The sequence below is a fragment of the Lycium ferocissimum genome, chromosome 2 (assembly GCF_029784015.1).
Source record: "Lycium ferocissimum isolate CSIRO_LF1 chromosome 2, AGI_CSIRO_Lferr_CH_V1, whole genome shotgun sequence".
NCBI classification, from domain to species: domain Eukaryota; kingdom Viridiplantae; phylum Streptophyta; class Magnoliopsida; order Solanales; family Solanaceae; genus Lycium; species Lycium ferocissimum.
In genome coordinates, this window is record NC_081343.1 from 67634243 (window position 1) to 67639405 (window position 5163).

Below are 5163 nucleotides of genomic sequence, written 5' to 3' on the forward strand. Positions count from 1 at the left end.
GCTTCCGTAGCATAGTGGTAGTGCGTTCGCTTCGTAAGCGAAAGGTCGCGAGTTCGATCCTCGCCGGGAGCTTGTTTTTATTGCCTCTCCAATTTGGGCCTTTTGTTTTGTGTTGCCTGTCAATTGTTTTTTCAGTTCGAGCATTTTAATTGTACAGCTAGGTGCTGGGTTCAGTTTTGCGGTGGAAGAAGGAAATTAAGGAGATACTACATCCCTAACGGTATTAAATTTATTTATTCGTACTCGATGTTCACGTTTCTCATTTGAACATGGCTAATTGACACATATTAACAACCACCACATATTTAGTGTAATCCCACATACATTAACATATTTTAATTGCTAAGATTATTTAATGGTTTTATTTGATGCAAATAATGTGTGCAAGTAAATATTTAGCTAGAAAAAAAAAATATGCTGCATCGATTGAACATATAGGCACATCTAGGCTCTAACATCTTATCTACAGGTGTCAACAAGATTTAGTTTGCAAAAACTTTCAAAGCTACCAGCCTACCACATTGTAATTGAAATAATTTGTGTGCATTGTCAGAGGAAATGACATAGTTTTTGTCATTATATGATCTTTTTAGTACAAAACTTGGAAGATTGAAGAACCCAAAGCTTTTTTTCTAAATGGAAGGGCTCTCATTTTCTTTTCCATTTATTTTTGCTCTAGAAATTACTAATGATGGGATTAGCAAATACATGGGGGCCTCTTTGTATTTTTAAGACTTCGGGGATAAGTTTTAAACTTATCAAAAAAAAAAAAAAAAAAAAAAAACCTTTCCGTTGAATATTTGCATTAGAACTGCAAATCTTTTTAATGTAGTAATATATTAAGTTTTACCGAATCAACTAGTTAGACCTAGTATTTAGGAGTTGATTTCTATTTAAATTTTGAATAAATAGTATTTCCTAGTCTTTAGGAATTTGTTATTTTCAACAGATTTTCTGCTTATTTTTAGGTTTTGAAGTTAGTATTTTTTATTATAAATTATAGTCTTAGATTGCAGTAAAAATATATCGAACTTTCAACTTCAGTTCATGAGCTCTCTTCTTTTTTGTACTCTACTGCATTGCACTCTAATTCTTAAATGTTTCCTCCTCTCTATTTTCCTATAATTCTTTGCTTTCAAAAACCAATAATTGGTATCAGAGCCTTTTTTCTTAAGGGACTTGTGAGTAAAAAAAAAAAATGGATTCCGAAAATAGTTTTTCACGAATGGCTCCTTCTGCTTTTGATGGTGAAAATTACCAATTATGGGCTGTTAGAATGGAAACTTACTTGGGGGCCCTTGATCTTTGGGAAGCCATGGAAGAGGATTATGAAATTAATCCGTTGCCAAACAATCTCACCATGGCCCAAATCAAGAGTCACAAGGAAAAGAAAATCAGGAAGTCCAAGGCGAAAACAACTTTATTTGTTGCTGTTTCAACAACTATTTTCACGAGAATTATGTCTCTCACATCACCAAAAGAAATTTGGGATTATTTGGAGAAAGAATATGCTAGAGATGAAAGAATATGCTAGAGATGAAGAATACGAGGGATGCAAGTATTAAATTTGATAAGGGACTTCGAGTTGTTGCAGAGAATTAAAGAGTCTGAGACTATCAAAGAGTATGCGGACAGATTGTTTGGCATTGTTAACAAAGTAAGATTGCTAGGAACTGAATTTAAAGATTCAAGATTTGTTGAAAAAATTCTTGTAACAGTGCCCGAAAGATATGAAGCATGTATAACTACCTTGGAAAACACACAAGATTTGTCTAAGATTAGCTTGGCAGAGTTGTTAAATTCTTTTTAGGCACAGGAACAAAGGAGGCTTATGAGGCAAGATGGTATGGTTGAAAGAGCCTTAGCAGCCAGCCATAAAACTCAAAGCAGGGGTAGAAATTTGAAAAATTATCTACCTTGTCAGCAATGCGGCAAAATGGGTCATCCACCATTCAGATGTTGGAAGAGGCCAGACGCAAAGTGCAACAAGTGCAATCAATTGGTTATGAAGCAGTGATTTGCAAAAATGAATCTCAAAACCATGATGCAGATGCACGTTTCGCCAATGAAGAAGAAGAAGACCATTTTTTTGGTGCAACGTGTATATCAAGTAAGGTCTCAACAAATTCTTGTTTGATTGATAGCGGCTGCACTAACCATTTATGACAAGAGTTTGTTCAAAGAGTTAAAGTCCACTGAAATATCCAAAGGTAGGATCGATAATGGTCACCAGATTCTTATTAAAGAAAAAGGAACTATCGTCATTAAAACAAGTTTAAGTAATAAGACAATTTCATATGTTCTTTATGTACCTAATATTGATCAGAACTTGTTGAGTATTTGTCAGTTGGTAAGTATCCTTTGAGGATAAGCATTGTCTCATCAATGATGTTCTTTGGAAAAGAAATTTTAAAAATTAAGATGAGAGGTAAAAACTTCTCGTTTGATCCAATGGAAGATGTTCCTATAGAACAAGCAAAAGATCGAAGGCTGGAAAAATTAGAAAATGATACTCCAATTGAAAAAGCAGAAACAAAAAGTGAACCCGCGAGGCTGAAAAAAGCTTTCAATGTTCCAAAAAGAATTGAAGCAATGGAGGAATTGTCAATGTTTCAGGAAAGTAAAATTGACAAGCTTAAAGTCAAGATGCGAACGCAGCAGGAAAACATGCCAGAAATTTTAGCTGTCAAGAGTTGCAATCAAGTAGAAAACTGAATTTAATTCACTACAAGTCCAAAGATGAATCTGCAGATTTATTCACAAAGCCACTTTCAGTTATCAAGTGTCAAGTGTGAAGATTCCAAGACAGAAGACCAAAATTTTGCAGTTTCTGAAGCAAGGAGGAGTGTTGGATAATTGCTTTAGAACTGCGGTAATTTATTAAGTTTTCCCCAATCAACTAGTTATCAGACCTAGTATTTAGGAGTTGATTTCTATTTAAATTTTAAATAAAGAGTATTTCCTAGTCTTTAGTAATTTGTTATTTTCAGCAGATTTTCTGCTTATTTTTAGGTTTTGAAGTTAGTATTTTTTATCATAAATTGTAGTCTTAGATTGCAGTGAAAATATATCAACTTTCAACTTCAAATCATAAGCTCTCTTCTTTCTTGTACTCTACTGCATTGAACTCTAATTCTTAAATTTTTCTTCCTCTCTATTTTCCTGTAATTCTTTTCTTTCAAAAACCAACACTTTCTCTTTCTTTCTCTCTTTCTTCTTTCATGTTCTTCTTCTCTGAAAATCATTCTTTAAATCCCAAATTCTCTCATTCCTTCATCTTCTATGGGTGTAATTGTCGTTAAAAGCTAAACTTGAAGTATATATACATTTTGGTTACTGAAAAACGTGAAGAAGGAGCTAGAAGCCATTGACGGCCATTAACAAAGCTTCAAAGCTCTAATTCAAAAATGTGAGTTACCGCGAACGAGCTTCGTTTTGAGTGAATGATACCTCAAAAAATTTGGAACATCGAGGAGAATTCATATCTGAAATTTGAAAGAATATCGCTGAGATTTGACATGATTTTGGATCGATTTTATAACAACTCTCAAGGTTGAAGAAGATGATTGTTTAAATTTTGGATTACCCCAATCGAGCTCTATTTCACATGACTGATATCTCAAAAGAACTGAAATGTAGAGGGGAGCTCATATCTAAAATTTGAAGCAGTTTGGTTAAGATTTGACATGATTTCGGATCAAATTACAGTAGTTGTTCGTCCAAAGGAAGAAGACGATATTGCTAGAAATAGTCTAGCAGAATCTTTACTCAGGTCTATAATAGCCAATGTAGAAGACTAGTAGAAACCATAGGATGCTAATAAACCTAATAAAGATTCTGCTAGACTATTCATCTTCTTCCTTTTGGATGAACAACTGTTGTAATTTGATTCAAAACCACGTCAAATCTTATATATATAATGCATATACACAACAGTTATTATATGGAATGTAAAGTGCTGCCAATGTCTCAAAAAATCAGAATATTGAGGAGAATTCATATGTAGCAACTTCGTCGAGATTTGACATAATTTTGGATCGATTTTTTAGCAACTCTCAAGGTTGAAGAAGATGATTGTTCAAATTTTGGATACCGCAATCGAGTTCTATTTCACATGAGTGATATCTCAAAAGAATCAGAAGGTGGAGAGGAGCTCATGTCTGAAATTTGAAGCTGTTTGGTTAAGATTTGACATGATTTCGGATCAAACTACAACAATTGTTAGTCCAAAAGGAAGAAAACGACACTGCCGGAAATAGTCTAGCAGAATCTTTACTCAGGTCTATAATAGCCAATGCAGAAGCTTAGTAGAAATTATAATGTTAACAAACCTAATAAAGATTCTGCTAGACTATTTCTAGCAGTGTTGTCTTCTTCCATTTGGACGAACAACTACTGTAATTTAGGAGAAACCATGTCAAGTCTTATATATATATATATAATGCATATATACAACAGCTGTCATATGGAATGTAGCAATATAAGTTTTATTAGCATCCTATAGTTAACTTCTGCATTGGCTATATATATATATATATATGAGAATTGAAAAGGGCCACATTTTAGCCACTAAGAAGTGACTACGGTTATTAGAAGTGATTACGATTTTTGTAAGCAACCTACGACTTAGATGAAATTATTTTGAAAATTAATGAATTAATTCTTGAAACTTATCATTGTTGGCATTTAAATGACTATTTAACAAAATAATAACGTCATTATTGATATAAATGCTAATATCATTGAAATAATACAAGTCGTTTGCTATTAATCTAAACATTACAAGTTTGTCGCATAATTATTTCACCTATTGCAATAAAGACAAGAACATTTCACATTGATCACATCTAATTATGTCATCAATTTCAATATGGATCATATGTAGTATAGTAACCATTTGCAACATGGCTAAAAAAGATATGTGATGTTCACATATAATTATGTCACCAATTCCAAATTGTCACATATAGCTATGATCATCATAACTTTTTCCTCTACACATTATTAACATTACTCATTAATTATCATTATTTTAGATTATTATAGTGTTGTTTCACTAATTTCATGATGATACCATATTGTTTAGTTATAAATATAAGTTTTATAATCTAAATTAGTTCACTTCTTATTTTAAAAAAAAAAAACTTTTTTGGTTACAAAAGA

The 5163-nt window shown here is 32.5% G+C and overlaps 1 non-coding gene across 1 annotated transcript; it reads left to right on the forward strand.

Annotated features, from left to right (window-relative positions):
• On the forward strand, window positions 1-72 carry TRNAT-CGU (transfer RNA threonine (anticodon CGU)). The gene has a single exon. It is a non-coding gene; the product is annotated as a tRNA-Thr (tRNA).
• The last annotated feature ends 5091 nt before the right edge of the window (window positions 73-5163 follow it).